Source organism: Plectropomus leopardus, chromosome 9 (genome assembly GCF_008729295.1).
Source record: "Plectropomus leopardus isolate mb chromosome 9, YSFRI_Pleo_2.0, whole genome shotgun sequence".
Lineage (NCBI taxonomy): Eukaryota > Metazoa > Chordata > Actinopteri > Perciformes > Serranidae > Plectropomus > Plectropomus leopardus.
In genome coordinates this window covers 3,807,447-3,825,068 of record NC_056471.1, presented here as the reverse complement: position 1 = coordinate 3,825,068, position 17,622 = coordinate 3,807,447, and positions in this window count along the sequence as shown.

Sequence of the window (17,622 nt, the reverse complement as noted above, 5' to 3'; positions counted from 1 at the left end):
GAGATTTAGTTTTGATAAGAAATATATCTGCTCTGTGTTTGTTTGGACTTGAGTACTGTTTGGTCTTAAATGCAGAGACAGATTTTTCCGCATTTATTTATTTTTTCTGCGTCATTTGTTTGGGCTGGCACTAAAATGTGGAGTGCTCTATTTAAGTAAATCTGATGTTGCGGATATTTCTAGATAAACGTGGAGTTTTGCTCAATGGGCTCTATCATGCATCTTTACAACCACCGTTCTGCAGACTTTGTATGCCTTTTTCCCTCTAAACTTTGTTAACTTTGCTTTTTTAACAGTTGTTATGTAATAGTCATTATGTGTTGTCACCCAAAATGTCTTTTGGCGTCAGTGCAACAGAAAATGATCAAGTCACAAATGGCTGTGCACTCAAGTGAGTTGTTTAGAACCAGCTAGAAAAGGGAACACTTTAAAGTCAGTTTTAACTTTTCAGCACAATGGAAAGCAATATCAAACTACTTTAAAAAAGTAAGTCTGATACTCAATATTCACTAAATTCATAGATCAAGGACTTGCAAACTACCTGCAAAAGAATTATTTGAATATGTGATGTACAGACATGGCAAAAAAGTGTCTTTCTGAAGCGGAAAAAATAAATAAATCTCCATTTTTTGAAACTGGTATAGGGTACTCTGAAGGCAGCACTGTGCAGAGGTGATGAAGGATCAAATCTTTGAAAAACAAACCGATCGAAAATAGTCTGAAATTGAGATTTCTGTGGTCCCTGCCAAGAATTCAGCTTTGCTTCTATTATAACTGTGGTTTGACCTGCACACCAAGATGCTGGATAAGTGATTAAGCTGCCTTTAAGTAAGATAGCTGATTGTGATGAAGACATCAGTCTGTCTCTTGAAGATTTGGGGTGTTGAGACAAAGGCAAAGAAAGCTATTGATACAAGCAACTGATTTCAAGCCAGGCTGCAGATGGGATGAGTACAACGTTTAGAGCTCACACAGAGCTCCTCTTTTCTGTGTTTTCTCCCTGTGGGTGCAGTTAAATCCAACAGGATGACCAGTCAGAGTCCTTGAGAAGTCATCTATGGTCTGCTGCAGAAAGTGGGTTAAGTGAAAACTTTGATTTGGTTGACCCTCAGCTAAGGGAAACTGTGGGTCAGTTACTGTGGTGCTGACTGTGAATCTAACCTGCTGTCTGCTGAAACCTCTCCCCATCTCCTCCTCCACCTCCTAGAGAGCCCAAAGAAGCTGTTTGACACCAATGGAATCATCGAAAAGAAAAAAAAAGTTGGCACTGTGTGTTTCTGCGAACCCCCAAATATACATACATACAATACATTTTCTCATAATTATGTAGTGGATACTGTGAAATATTTGCATTACTACAATTCTGTGATTAATGTGGGTAAGTTTAAACATGAAACCACTTGGTTATGTTTAGGAAAAGATGTGGCACGTTCCCTGCTAGAAAAACAGCGCAAAACACCCATGTTTAGTGGCTGAAAAGTCACTGGAAACCGTACTTGCTTGTTGGTATCAACAGTGTTTCACAGCTTGGCAGTCATAGGTGACACACCTTCCACTATCCCCTCAACCTCCAGATGAAAAAACTCAGATCAAATACCTGTGCAATGTCAAAACGCAGCTTTAGCATGGGCATGAAACGCTACTGGAGGGCATCAGGTGAGAATGCAGCCCGACAGAACCAGTTGCGTTGTTAGTGTTATTTGATGGTGTTATATTTTTAACTTATTGACATTACATTTATAGTGGTCTTGTTTTAGTTCCCCCATGTGACTATTTCATGCACTTCTGTATACATTGCACATTTAACTGTTTTAAATTCAAGAGCTTGTTCTTTTATGGCATTCTACCTATTTTACATGAGATAATCTCCTCTATTTGTGTCTTATTTGCTTATACATATGGTTATTTCTATTGCTCTTAACTTCTTCTGCTTATATAAGCAAAAATCTCTTATATACATTTTACTTACTTATTTATGAAATTGTGTTGTTGAACTTACACCCCGATATGTTCATGTATGCAGTGCTGTTTAATATCTGTGCTCTAATGTACTGAATGCTTTTAATTTTGATTATGTCATAAGGGGGCGGGGCAGGAGCTTCATGGGTTTGTGATGTTTTATTTTATTTTTAACCTGTTAATATTTTAATCTGGGAAGCACTTTTGTGTTTAAGATTTAAAAGTGCTTTGAAGATTATTATTATTTATTATTATTATTATTATTATTATTATTATTATTATTATTATTATCATTATCCTTATTATTATTATTATTATTATTATTATTATTATTATTATTATTATTATTATTATTATTATTATTATTATAGTTGTTACTATATATGCCGGCAGACAGCTGGATGCAACGCACACAGTGTTTCCATATGCAGAAAATTTGGACTAATTAGATGTGGGTTTTCTTCAGTCCTGTGATGGCCTGGTGACTTATCCCTTAGGGGATAAGCGGTTATGCCAAATAAATTAATATATTATTAGACTTTTTGTGATGAGTATACAAAAATCATGGTTCTGCAATATGCTGTCTTTGGTCCTTTCAGTTTCTATAAATTACCTCTACAGAATATATAGAATATATGTATTGTTATTTTACAGATGAATACAACAAAGCTTAACTGCACTTCCTGAGCAAATAGAATAAAAGGGCATGAAAGGGTGCCACTATGAATTATCTAAATTTATCACCGATCCTGGACACCGATTCCAATCATCATGCCTTCCAGCAAAGATAGAACTACATTTACTAAAACTAAAACACCCATTTAGTGTCTTAAGAGCTGCTGGAAACACAGTATTTGTTATTTATTGGTCTCAAACAGTGGTCCTCAACTTGGCAGGCATCTCTCCAAGCAAACATGCCTACATTCTACATTCCCTCAACCTCCCAATGACAAAAATCAGCTCATATACTCAGTCACTTTAGAAATGTTGACACGATCAGCATGACACACTCAGATGTAATTTTTTTTTTTTTTTTTTTTTTGGTTTGAAATGTACATTGCCACACTTCATTCTGGTGACTGGTCTGCTTACACACCATCCTCGTCCATACAGTTGATTTCAAAGCACATATCCAAGATAAATTTGCAGAGCTTTACATCAGAAGAACCCAGTCCTTTTCTGTATTACTTTCTTTACCAAATCTTTACTACTGTTATTGTTTTTATGCACACTCCTCTCTTTTAACAGTGATCTCTTTCCTAACATACAAATATTACACACGTGGATTCACCCTCAGCTCAGAGTAAATTCTTTACATTGTCCTGTTCTCTTCAAGTGATTTTTTTAAATAACACTGTGAATATGTGCATTGATAAGGTAGCTGTCAGAATTGTTCTCCCTCACTGACTTGTTCAGCACACATATGCGTCATTAAAATTCAATAATGATAAAAAAAATAATCTCATAGTCCTTCTGATGTAAATGGTTGAGCTGAAAGAACATTTCTGTTATAGATATTATATCATGTTAGGGATTTTGTGAATAGGACTAAAAAAAAAACTTCAGATTTTAAAAACAGGGCTCGGTGTAGTTTAAAAGAGTTTTTGAATATAAGTTGCATACAGCCTTGACATTTTTGTGTGTGACATTCAGATGCAAGTAATGTTATTTTAAAGCTCTAGTATGTAGGATTTAGTGGCATCTAGCAGTAAGGTTGCAGATTGCAACTTAATGAAACTTTTCCTATGTGCCAAATGTGTAGGAGAACTACAGTGGGCGACATGAAAAAAACATCAAAACACAAACAGCATTATCTAGAGCCAACATCTGGTTTGGTCATTCTAGGCTTCTCTCTTTGGAAGAGGACTCGCTCTGTATGCTGGTATTAAAAGTTAAGTTTAAGGTTGAAAAATAAAATAAAAATAAAAATTGCATTAGATTTGGGTGATTATAAACTAATAAAATTATTTTTAATATCATGTATCATTTCTGCCAATAGAGGCCCCTAAATACTACACTCTGGACCTTTAAAAAAATGTACATTTGGTTTGTCATATGCAAATTCCCTGACAAGTGCTCAGTAAGGCCACTGACATAATGCCGCTTAGGATACATACACAAAGAACTCTCCATAACGATCCTGCAAACACAACTGAATAATTTAGAAGATCCATAGAAAATCTGGTTTGGACATTTCAGTTAAAAAATCAGCCATGTATAATCACACCATAAAAATCTTAGAGGCCATGTGGAAAAGCTCCTACTATCTACATAAAATGTTCCCATTGCAGTTTTGTGAAGTATGGCTTTTCTTTATTCTTGAAATACCACCTCATGCAAAAATAAAATTTGTTTTGTTTTGTTGTTCTAGATAAATGGGAGTCTTGTCAAAACTGACATGCTTCCATTAGTAATTTTATAATTGCAATTTCAATTTGCGTAATTTGAGGGTCAGTGGAAACCCATCTAATGTGGACTGAAATGCAAGTAAATCCATTTGAAGATCAACAATTAAGGTTTTATGTGCTGTTTCTTCTGACTCAAGTCATGCTCCCAAGAGGATCAACCCGATTTTGAAGACCCCCTGACTTTTTACTATAGTGCCACCTTCTGGACAAACAATTTTTAGCACAGCTTAAAATAACTAAATCCAATATGTAGTGCTTGCAAAATCCAACTCTTTCACATTGCAGGATGTAACACCATCTCAGCCTGAAGGGTCCACTGAGGGCCTTAAGACATAATGTTTTGTTATTCAGCTAATTAGTAAAACGAGTTTGCAATTTGGAAATCACTATTCACACCACTGTATGTGAATGAGAAGAGTTCAGTCAATCACTTTTGGTCCATCACTGGTTTACAGAACTCTTTTCCATTTTTCAGTGCTGCTTCACAGAATGAGGGGATTAGCTCCACATTAATTTACTCCAATGAAAAGAGGCCAACAAGTGGACATCATACTGCACAATTACAGCTCATTTACATTTCCAATTACCTTTAAAAGGTACTTGACCTAATGGCCGCCATGTGTGGAGTTGAGAGTACCCCAATTACATGTGGGGACACGGAGAGTCTCTCCAACAGTCGACTTGTATTATTCCTGACTGGACAAATATGTTCGCTTATCTTTTGTTGGACAAACAAAGCCTCAGTCACCAGTCTCCTTCTAAATATCAATGAAGTCTTATGAAAAAACTACATTGAAATATTACAGGGATACAGATTTTAAAGGGTAATAAACTTCAGTATTTTTCAACCCTATATTTTAGTTATGTTTTTATATATTTTCTTTATATATTATAATATTTGTAAAAAAATATATTTGCTTTATAACTTTTTTACTGTATTTCTCAAGCAAAACTTGAAGGATCTGTAAGCCTATATTTTAGTTATGTTTTTATATATTTTCTTTATATATTATAATATTTGTAAAAAAATATATTTGCTTTATAACTTTTTTACTGTATTTCTCAAGCAAAACAAGCTGCATTGTAACCATTCAGGGCATGTTTACACCAACTAGAAGCACTTGCACTTGTGAATTGTTATTTTGCCTCTGCGAGAAACCCCTCTTACTTCTGCTTTGCCTTGTTTGTAAACTCTGTATTGTTATTGCTATTATTATTATTATTATGCTGTTATTGGCAGTATTTCAACCTGACACCATCCTGTCACATTTCAAACAGATCCTTCGGGTTCTGTCCAGCCGCTTTTCAACCCCCGGCAACCGTCTGCATATCATGCTGCTGCAACAGGTGCCGCCTGACCATCAGCTGGCATATAATAAAAAATACTCTGTCCTGCTGCTATCTCAGCTGACGCTGTCGATGCAAAAGGTGGCTTTTGGCGTCAGTATCTTATGCCAAAAGCACAGCAAAAACGGTGTTATTCGAGCACTTGGGAATGAGAATGGGCCACAGACAGAGAGTAGATAAGTCTTAAAGTATTAAGAGACAAATTTACACAATGTTTGGATCTGTGCATGGAATATGTTGACAGTCTGAAAAGTATGGAATTATTAGCATTTTTCCATTGTGAAAAAAGATGAAATCACTTGGTCTTTTTGCACAACACAAGTATTTTAACAGCTGCTTACAAATACCAAAATGCCCTCTTCATAGAGACAGAAGATACTCTAATCAGATTCTCAATTAAGTCATCATTACATTGCTGTTAAAGCCCCTCTCGTCTCTCTAGTGCTGAACAGGACTTTCACACAGAAACCTGCTCCACAATGATACTGATCACAATGGAAGTGTCCTCAGGAGAAGACAGACACTCCAGGATATTGCCTTTCCATTTCCTGTGTTCTGCCTTGATTTAACTGTAAAGTTTCATTTGTTCACCACTTTACAGAACATCTGTGAGGATGGCCTCTTTTTGTTCCTCGTTCCTTTTTTTTCCTTTCTACAGTCAATTTGATTCATTACAACTGGCCCACTTCTCTGTGTGTATACACACACACACACACACACACACACACACACACACACACAGTCACATACACATTATATGATGATAATCTAACCATTTTGGTGGGGAATCCGAGAGACATGGAGACAATAGAATTGAAATGTTGCGTGTAATACAGCAATTCAGTACTGCCACTGCGCCCATGCTCATGCATACAAACACGCATATATTTGAGTCCGTTTCTAATCCTCATATATGTATTTGTGTCTGTGTTTCCTTAAATTTCCTTTATCTGAAAGCAGAAGAAGAGGCAAGATAACGCCTCCCTCACATTGTTTTAGATGTTATATGCAACGTTAAATCCCACTTTTGTGCTTAATTCAGTCTTCGCACTGTTGTTTCGAGACAACGCTGAATTCGCTGCAAACCTTCTTCACCTCCATCAACCGCCAATATCTCGTTATGTGTGGTGTGCAATTAAAACGAACAAAGTCATGGATCTGTCGCGCTGCAATCCTCCAGGGAGCGGCTCATTTTACATCTAAAAACAAATACTTAGCTCATTAAAGATGCAAATGTCATTGCTGTTGCAAAGTGTGCTATCTTACTGAAATGCAGTGACACCGGGGGGAAGAAAAAAAAACACCTAGATGCTGGAAACATTCAGGATCAGTTAAGCAGGGGGCAATGGGAACAGTGATGGTAAATGAGGTCAGTGCATAAATGGATCAAAAACATACGATAGGTTCTGATACTATTGGTCCTTCTCATTTAAAGCAGGAAATAGATTCCACTAAATGGTGCCTGATTGCATAACCTCTCACATTTACTTCCCAGTTAATGGAGCCAGTCGGTTTTAATGATCTCCAATACCGTTATCCTGTTAAGTTAGATTGGCCTCGTTTTATTGTGCAACATTGCAGCTGCTCAGTGTAGGCTGCTTGTCTTCACAACATACCACAAAACCCTTAACTAGTTCAGTTCTGGAACATGTTTCGGTTTTGTTAATTGATGACAAGACTTCTTAAGCCTCTTTGGTACCATGTTGCCTCTTGGTAACATGCCCATTTTTTTGGTGTTTACACTCACACAACACATCCTCAATTTTGCTGCAGTACTTGCCCAGAGGAAACCAACAGCTATTGTAACATGACCTTCTGGAGGCCATGTTGTGTCCCTTTTGTGGGCCTCCCTCGCATGGTCCAGCCCATAGACCGTATTTAAGATACATGACAGCTCCCCCAAAGTGTACCTTTTCAGTCTTGATCGCCCCCTGGTGTCGCTGCAGTATAGGTCATAAAGCCCGCCCCTCCATCATTGTGAAGGGTCATAGGCCAAACTAAAAACTCAAAGTACACAACAAATGCATTTTTTCCCAAAGATGGTTTCTGTCACTGGAGGTAGTTCTCATCACCCCAATGTTTGATCAGGTGTTTTGATGATAAGTTCGGTTTTAATGAGTTAGTTAATTATACAGAAGGGGGCTTATCCGCCATGATTGACAACAATGACAGCCAATCTGTGTGCTCGCATTCAATGGAGCTGCTCACGATTGGTCGGACGGGTGTTTTGGGCTAGAACTCAAAAACACCCCACTCAAACTCCCCACCGCGGGTATCACTGCTGCACAGGTGCAGGCTTTCCATGACATCACCCTCGCAAGATGGCAATGCCCCTAACCCGGATATTTTAAGCTCACTTCAAAGGTAAGTGGGGGCATGTCATCCATCTTTATATACAATCTATGGTTCAGCCCCACACAAAAATAGTCTGGTGGTGGTTGAATTTTTTTGCAATAATAAATGTGGTTTTTTTTGTAGTAGTTTTTAGTAGTTTTTTTGTAGTTTTTTTTTTTTTTTCAATTAATTATTTAAAGAAAACTGCTAAATCCCAACTGTTGCCTTAAAACATCATACCATTATGGAATCCCACCATGACAGTTTTTGGTATTGTGAATTTAGGCTTATAGCAGTCATCGTATTATTATTATTATTATTATTATTATTATTATTATTATTATTATTATCATTATCATTATGTCAGTTACTCACTGCTGAGTGCATTTCATTTTTTATGACAGAACAGTGGTATTTCTGACTGTTTATTGAACAAACAAATTTCTCTGAAATCATGTAAACTTTCTTTCATTCTAAAAATTTTGATATTATCAGGTAGCAGGTGATTTTTAGCTCTGTGCATGATTTTGTAATCAACCAGATCTTTGAATTTAAGCATTTTTAATTTGTCAGAAAGTCGGTTTGTTGGTTATCTGTAAATGGTTTTGATTACAATTCTCTTGGCTCTTTTTTGAGTGATTTTGCTAATATGTCACTGATGATATGTAGGATTCATCATTGAGCACACCTGGGTAAGAGTGGATCTGGATGGTTAAGAGCATTTGGTGCATCTGGAGTTGACTTCTCTTATATTTTCTCTCACAAAAAAACAAAAAAATAAGAGAAACTATAAAAGAAATTTAAGGGAATGTTGCTGCATGATGCCCACTGTCCACTCTACAGTCATATGTGTTGCCTCAAAGACTGAAAAATTCTTTCTAGGAACTCTCAGCCTTTATTTCCTAAATGTAGTCCTCACTTTCAGCTTACTCTTAGCAACAGAGACAGTGTTGTAATGCAGGGCTGAGTGTGTCTGATCCTCCCTCTAACCTTAATGCAGACGCAGACATTACTCATATAGGTTGGACTCAGCGAGCACCTTAATTAGAAACTTAATGTTTTCTGTCTTGGATGGAGGGACGGGAGGTTCCAGCAGCTGAACATTCCTCCCGGAGAGACAGGTGCTGCTGACGCTCGCTATATCACACCTGAAGCAGACACAAGTCACTGAACACAGAAACATTTACCACAGCTTTTTTTTCTTACTGGTGTGACATCTTTATACAGGAGGTGATGGGATAGATTGTCCTTTAGTGTCTCTGTAAGAAATAAAGCTTCAGCACTACATGAACAAGCTGAACAGACACATCAGTGCACTTTAATGACGTGTTAGTGGAAGGTGTGTTCAGCGTGGAAGGTAAGCTCTGTTCACAGCTTCAGTTGATCATCACACAGAACACTCCACAGGTGCCGACATTTCAAGCTCTGCTAACAAGCAAGCCGCTCCACACTCCCGGTCAGTTGTTGGAGATAACTGAGTACATTTTCTCTTCCAGAACAGGAAGTCCAGTGCTGGATTTGTATTTCTGTATTTCCATAGTCTGCATTATACTTCAGTTTTAATATTTGCTTGTTACTTTGCAGATTCAACACCCAAAACATCATTTTATAAACTGCCATGCATTTTTACAGGTTAGACTACAAATTTAAGGTGCCAGCTGCAGATATGAAAATACTGCTTAACTTTAAAAACAACAACAAAAAAACATCCTTAAGGGCATGTTTAGACAACAACGACCCTGCTAAAATAAAAAAAAAATGTCTTTCCTTTGTGTTTAAAAAAAATTGTGTTCACATGGTGACATTGTGAAAATGATCCTCACGTATACAGATCCACAAAAACAACCCGAAATGCTGTTGTATGCATGCCAGACCAGTAGTTGGTGGTGTAATTTTGTAATTACACACCATAGAAGAACACCACGCCGATTTGTAGAGCGCAGCTATGACGTTACTGTCCTCATATCGCCAGTTTACACAGTGACAGAAGGGGCTGTGTTTTCAAAAGATTACACTCTAGGACTTGGTTTCAAAAGTTTGTATTTTTAGGGCCCCCAAAATGCCATTGTTGTGTTAATGAAAAGCCAAACTGCAATAAAAGTGACAAATATTGGCGATCTGGCTGGGTCTTTTAAGCTGTAGGCAGGTGAGGTCTGATTGGTGGAGCTGATTAGATGATAGGCAGCAGGCGGGCAGGTAAGTCAGAGACAAAAACCAGTGGAGAGCCAACCAGCCCCAGCCCTGAGGAAAACCCAGACCCACAGAAAGAAAGAGACAGACATGAGACACAGAGGACAGGTGAAAAACACATGATACACCAGGATGTGAGGAGGGAGACTGCAGGAACCTATCAGCCTGTCCATGTGTCACACTGTCGAGTCAGGTGCCATCATGCTGATCAGTGGCATATTAAATCTGTCTGGTCGCTTGGCAGCATATCATATTACAAAAAAAAGTGGCTTTTGGTGCTAGGATCTCACACCAAAATAACTGACAAAGCAGCGGTATTTGACAACATTGGAATGAGAATGGACTGAGAATACTTCCCAATTTTTCGCGATTTTATACCTAATTTCATATTTTTAGAATTTTTTTTTAATTCAAACTAGTCTGAGTGATTCATGCTGCGTTCCATTCAAAGTCGGCGGTTGGAATTTCCCAGTTTAGTTTCCCAATTTCTAAGCATTGTGAGTGCACAACCCCAAATGCAAAGGAAAAAACATGACAAACGGGGTGAACTGGTGTTTCTGTGGTTAGTCCACATACAATTGTACCGTCAGTGGAGATGGTTTCTTTATATATCTGCTGCATCTTTGGAGTTAAAGGATGCGTTGATTAAAATTACCACCTACTATGAAAATTCCATATGGTTGTTCGGGCAAGTTAATACTGACATCCAGCTTATCCACTAACAATATATTAATATTTAATATCACTATTATTAATTAATACTAATAAATACTAATATTATAATACTTCATACTGATATTTTGACATCAATTTATATGCAGAACAGGTTTAACTATATAATAGTAGATGTATTATTTAATTAGATACATGCAAATATTCTTTATGTTGCCTTTTAGTTGATTTCTTTCCATTAAGGATGTACGCCTTGGTGGCCATCATGGAAGCTGCCATTGTCGTGTGACGTCAGACCACTTAAGTCGGGTACATCGATTTGGCCCAAGTTCACAAGTAGGAATTACAACTTCGAGTGGCATGCCACTGTACTTTTTCTAGTAGGAGGCTGAAATATCTTAATTTTGAATGGAACACAGCATCATTTTTCCATGATGTGACAGACTCATTACACATGTGTGTCCAGCCGTGGAAAAACCAGGAACAAGTCGCCAGAAGTGCATGTTGAGTTATTTACAGATTCTGAAAGTGTAGTTTCTAAGCTTTCCAACAATGTCTAACACATGTAAATCTGAAACTATTTGAAGAAGATGTGGCCATTTGAATGTAGGCACTCCTCAGACTAGTTTTGTGAGAAATCCAGCCTTAAAGTTTCTGAAAGATTCTCACCTACCTGGGCAGCCAGGTAACAGCGGCTGCTCATTTGCATCACATTTACATAAATCCAACCCCCTGCCGGTCTAGCTATCAGTGACATCTGTTAGCCCACAGGACAGTCAATACTTTGTTCATGTACCCATGGGTGTCTTATTCACACATTATTCAAGCACATTATCAGGTTGGTGTGTTATTCAAATTAATAGCAGATGCTCACAGTTTTGATGTGCGCATCATTGCATTTTAAAACGACAATACTGAGCTAGCTAGCTAGATAACTTGGACATTAATGAAACTCACAGTGGATTATTAAAAGATAGCTTCTAGCATGAAAAACAGTTTGTAATCCCTGTATGTGACTTTGAATGAACACTAATGTAACGTAGATAACTATTCCTGCAGACTTCATTTCCTCCAATTGGATAACAAGTTCGGGGGTGCTTTCTTTTCGTTGCAGGCTTCTTGGTGGATGTAGTCACCTAAGAAGTAACTACTGTATGCCTGTTTGCCTCAAGGTGTCCATTTATTGTCATGTCCTGCCACTCTCTTTCAGCCGCTAAAGAATCCATCCGTATGTTGTACATAAGCTCTGGAGAAAGTTTGCGGCTACACGACTGTGTCCCGAGGAGAGAATTCTCCTTTCTTCTTCCGTAGCATTTTGCTCTCGTCGATTTCTTCAGTTTCAGCCTCTAGTTCGGGTTCAGAATCAGAAGTGCGGTCGGCGTCGGCATGACCAGAAGCATCTGGCATCTTGAAGAAGTACTGCCAAAGATTTGCACTGAAACGGCCCCAGTTTGGTTCTTCTGCAATACGTTTTTCCTGCTCCGTCTTCATTCAATGATGAAAACACACACAGCTTCCAGAAGTAGCAATAATAGTTACTCGCCTAATTTAAATGCAGAAGCGGCTGCTCAAGTAGCCATGTGGTTCCTCTTTAACATGCAGCTGATTGGCCGAAAAAAGGAACAAAAGCATATGAATAGCCAAAGAAAGCCAGTATGCTAATTTACAGCGGTATCATCACACCCCCAACTAGGAGCCGGCTTTTCCTATAATACAACCCTAATTCAAATACAAAGTTTTTAGTTTTAAGGCCCCCAATACTTTAATTTTTTTTCTGGTGGCAGATCACATATTTCTTTTGCATTACCCGGACTTTACAGATTGCTAATTACAACCCAGACTCTCATTTAGATGACACACATACAGCATATGTGTCCATCTACTGTGCACACCTCAAACTGAGGCATGACAGAAAAAAAAGAAAAAAGTTGCAGAGATTCTGCGATGATGCAATAAAAATTGATGGAAACAGCATTGTTGCAGGACCTGCCTCGCTTCCCTCTTGTTTTATTTCTGGCACTGTAAATGCAATATCAGCATATTGCTGCTGCCTCCTTCTGCACCGGGACGACCAGAGAATCCGAAATAAAATAAGACAAAAGCGCCGTGCAGTGTGTGTGTCGACACAAGAGATGAATTCATTCCTTGAAATAACATCTAGTGAATATGATATTAGGTGGGAAGCAGCGGTGCAATGTTATGATGTAACAGTCTTAGTCTGATCATGTAATCTTGTTATTCACACAGATGAAAACACACACACACTTATTTGACTTATGAGAGTTGAAAGACTTTTGAAAACTCTTTTAACCGTGTGTGTGTGTGTGTGTGTGTGCGCGCGCGCGTGCGTGCGTGTATGCGTGTGTTGATGGGGGAGGTTGTACACCGGGAGGCCCATACAGTGCAGAGGAGTGGGCAGCCTGGGGTTCAGTGCGATCTTATTACCATTCCCATGGATTAAGCACCATCAAACAGGCACCTATAAGGCTTTATTTAGCATGCAGCTCTATGAGAGGAGGCATGACACAAATAACTGCACAAACATGCTCTGCAGATGAATGACAGTGTGTGTATATATCAGATTTGGGGTGGAATATTTAGCTTTTTGGGTCTTTCATTTCCCCTCGCTGTGCCGCAGAGACAGTCATAGAAGTTTAGGTTTTCAGTGAATGGATAACTTTCCTTGAGGGCTCCCATCAGCCACTCTGAAAAAAGCTTCTCACACTCAACTTCCTACACACACACACACACACACACACACACACACCTACACACATACACACACTCACCTCCACACACGCCTGTAGCGTTTGTTTAATGCTAATTTGGCTGGTGGCAACCTTGCTGATTGGGTCATTAGTTGCTCCCTAACGTCCTGTCAGAGGTTTCATTTCCTGTGCCCTCTGTGGGTTAATGAGGTGTGTGGTGGTGGGGAGCTGGGGGTGTTGGGGACAGTTTATTCTGCCAGTGTTTTCTCTTCTCTTCTCAGGCCTCATTTGCATGTCAGGAGGAGGCAAGCTCCCAAGCAGCGGGGGAGCTTCCCTAACAGCGCTCAGAGAATGAAAGCTAGCGGAGAATAGATGATTTGAGCCAATTAGGCCATCCAAAGGGCTAGAAGACAGCGGTGGTTAAGAAGTCATTATGGGAGAAGAAGGTTTTCATTTACACAAACGGGAGTACAAAGAGATATGGCCAGAGGAATAATAAAACACAAAAAAGAAAATATCCCCCAGGCCACGCTGTGGTACTCAGTTATCTTATGCCCACATCTGACTGCCAAGGCACAGAGCTCAGTCTAAAGGGGGCATTTAGGCATTTTCTTTCTGGCATTGAGATGAGAAGATTGATATTTATCTCAATTTCTAAATTATAATTAAAAAAAAACAATGCAATTAACTCTTTGAAACCTGGGCAAATTGGCTTGATTTCTTTCAAAAACATGAGAAGGTGGCAATGAGCAACTCAAGAAGAAATTACCTAAAAATTAGCAAGAAATTAGTGAAAAGTACAAGATTACCTGAAAAATATCAAAAAATAAATAAATGAAATAACTAAATGAAATTAAAAAACAGAAAAGAAAAAAAATGAAATAATGCTCAAAACTGCTTAAATATTGTAATAATTTTTTAATAGCTCTTTTCCCTGTTTTTTTTTTTTTTTTTAGGTTTCTAAAAAATATAATTTTTAAGTACTAATTTCTTTCAATTTTTGGGGAAATCTCTTGCCAAGTTGCTCATTTCCTTATTTTTTTACCATTTTGTTTTTGGAAAAAATATTTTTTTAAGGTTAAAAGTATTAAATACATGTAAAAGGCAAGGCAAATGCAGCACAAACAGGTAATATCAGTCCAGGTTTTAAAAGGTGTTTTATTGGGGTTTTCACCATTTAAATTGAATTGATTTCTTTCAAAAAAAACATGGGGAGAAGGCAATGTGCAATTTAACATGATAATGCACCAAAAGTAGCAAGAAATTAGTAAAAAGTTACAAACAATTACCTCAAAAATGAGCCCTTTAAAAAAGATTGGGGGGGTCGGTTTTTTTCCCTGACATAATTTAAGAATATAATTACAGTATGAATTCTTGACTTTTTTCTTTGTCTTTTAAATCCCCCTTTAATCCCTAACCCCTATTCCTAACCCTGACTATATTTTTCAGATTTTCAGGCATTTTCTTGTCACCTTTTACTAATTTCCTTGCAGTTTGTCTGACATTTTTTGTGCACTGCACCCCTGTTTCCTTTAATTTAATTATGGTGCAAATCCAGGGATTTACCTCAAAGTTGGGGTTAATTAATCGAGAAATCTATGGATTTTAATATATTAGAGGCTTTTAATAGTTTAAGAAGCTAAAAAGCATCCAAAATAGCATTATAGTCACCCTTAAATTTCCACCTAAATTAAATAGTCTTTTGAAGTAAGGTTTTGTGAGGTACTTATCTATAACAAGTGTGTTACATTGTTTTTGTTTTAAAACTAGCTTTTTAATATAATTTTCTAAATCTACTTAATATCTTGCAATTTGTAGGATATTGTATTGCCTTTTCACCTGTGTTTTACAAATAAAACAAACCAATCCAAAGGTTTAAATACTCTTGAAAGGCAAAGGGAACCAGGGGACTGGCGTGGTCTACCTCCCATTCAGTTTGAATTGTTTGAAGAGTAAAATCAATGTTTGTTTATATTCATTCAGTCTTAATCTAAATCATAAACATAAATGCACTCTCTGTCTTTATGCTAAGCTAGGCTAACTGACTCCAGCTATAATTACCACACATGAGACTGATCTCCATCTCACTCTTGGATAGAAAGCAAATGAGCACATTTCCCTACAATGCAGTGGTAGTTTAAAAGGTATAAAAACTGGGGCTATTTATTTTCTTTGGGTAAAAGTTGCTTTGATTATTCAGTTTTCAGAGAATGATGGGTAAAGTTGAAAACAGGATTCCATCTGCTCCTCGGCTACAGGGAGAAGCAGCATCCACCTTTCCTGAGGATTACACCTCTTTCATCATTGACTCACTGCGCTGCTGACTGTAATGGGCTGTAATTATGTGTGATTATGCTTAAACCTCCCTGTATGTGACGACCAAAAGCAATAACAAAATTTACTCACATCTCTATGACTGTTTGCACATTTTGTTTTTTGGGGGGTCTGCTAAAAGAACTGTATGTATACTGTATATGCAGATACAGATCATCCCTGCACAATATGCACAGAATCATATCTGTAATAGAATGTGATCGGCAGTTGCAGCTCTCACAATGGCGCATGTGACAACACGTATGCACGCGGCCTCTTTGGATAATTGCTATCATTTAAATATTAATGTGGCTCCCTTGTCTGCAGTAGTGGGCCATGCTAGAGCCTTTGCATGCAGATGGCATCAGACTGAAAATAAAGATCAAAGACAAGTGAAATCCCATTTGTTCCACTCCCTGTGTAATGCCAAGGCTTTAGGAGAATCTGCCTGCTCGATTTCTGGGCTCAGAAAGAGGGGCTGAATGTGAGATGTGGCTGGCACAGATGGCAGCAGCTGATAACCAGCCAGTGAGATTGAGAACACACTCTACGGTTGCTGCTGTTACAACTACCGGCCTGGCGTAGCTCCCTGGCTTTCTCTGGGAGTGTCAGAGACACTACTTTTAGCTGGTGGCCTCCTGGACTACAGCATCACACATGTGGAGTTCAGTTTAAACAGATTTTCATTACAGACAACACTTTTCTTTTCTTTTTTTTTTTTTTACATCTAAAATAAGCATCAGTTCCATCAGATTGTTGGAGAAGTTATGACAGAAACACTGCAATCCACTCAAAGACTTTTGGCAGTACAAGAAATCTTTTTGGCATCAAATTGTAATCTCTAATATGAACAACACCACAAAAACTCCAGCCATGTGCATGTGCATGTGTGTGAGCAGCCTTTTCTTATTCCCAGGTTGTTAACACTTTAAAACCTGAGCAAATCGGCCTGATTTCTTGCAAGAACATCAGAAAAAAGGCATTGAGCAACTTTACAATAAATAACCCCCCTAAAATTTGCATGAAATTAGACAAAAAAAGTTACAAGAAAATTTCCTGAAATAAGCACACAACTAAAATAATATAAATAAACACCTAGATAAAAACCTACAATTAATAGCTGAATAAACATATAATTAGAATAATTAGTTTTCTGGACATTTTTTGGACATGCTACATGTATTATGAAAGCCCCTTAAATGGGTGCAAGACTAAAAAAAGGGCTATACACATGCAAGTCCATTTGCTAATCAAATTGTTAATATTTTGTTATGACATTATGTTGCTTTTCTTTATGTCTTCACATGAATTTCAAGGCTTGTTTTACAAAGCAAAGCAAACTATTTTCTGCACTTCCTCTGATTTTTACTTTATTCTTTTTGTCTTGGACGTTTTCTTGGGAAAGTACACAAAATTAATGTAAAAGTGTCCAAGTGAATGCTTTGTTTCTCAACAATTGCAAGTAAGATTAGCTGTTACCATGTCTCAACACAATTCAGGACAACACAGAAATGAAGCCGCTACAAAATCAAAGGTGATCAGAATGTGCAATAGTTCACATGACAGCTACATGAAGGAGGAGTCTCTCATCATCTTGACATTACGGAAGTTTGAGATTTTCCAAAACTATAAAAAGCTTCTGTCCTACATCTTACATGTCACATTTGCATTGATCTGTCTTTTGCTTCTTT